Source organism: Penaeus monodon, chromosome 23 (genome assembly GCF_015228065.2).
Source record: "Penaeus monodon isolate SGIC_2016 chromosome 23, NSTDA_Pmon_1, whole genome shotgun sequence".
Classification (NCBI taxonomy): Eukaryota; Metazoa; Arthropoda; class Malacostraca; order Decapoda; family Penaeidae; genus Penaeus; species Penaeus monodon.
Window position 1 is genome coordinate 16,775,421 of NC_051408.1, and position 201 is coordinate 16,775,621.

Below are 201 nucleotides of genomic sequence, written 5' to 3' on the forward strand. Positions count from 1 at the left end.
GGAGGCCCTGCCCAGGTTGCAATCAGATGGTTGACAGGGCTGTATCAAGATCAGTACTAATACTATGTTAAACCGCTGTACGACTGTTGACATGTAGCACATTTAATCATTAACTCGCCCCTCTTTACTCTTTGTCAATACTATAGAGCATATTTATTCTGCTAATTAACCATTAACTATCCTACCTCTACCCCCTTTCTG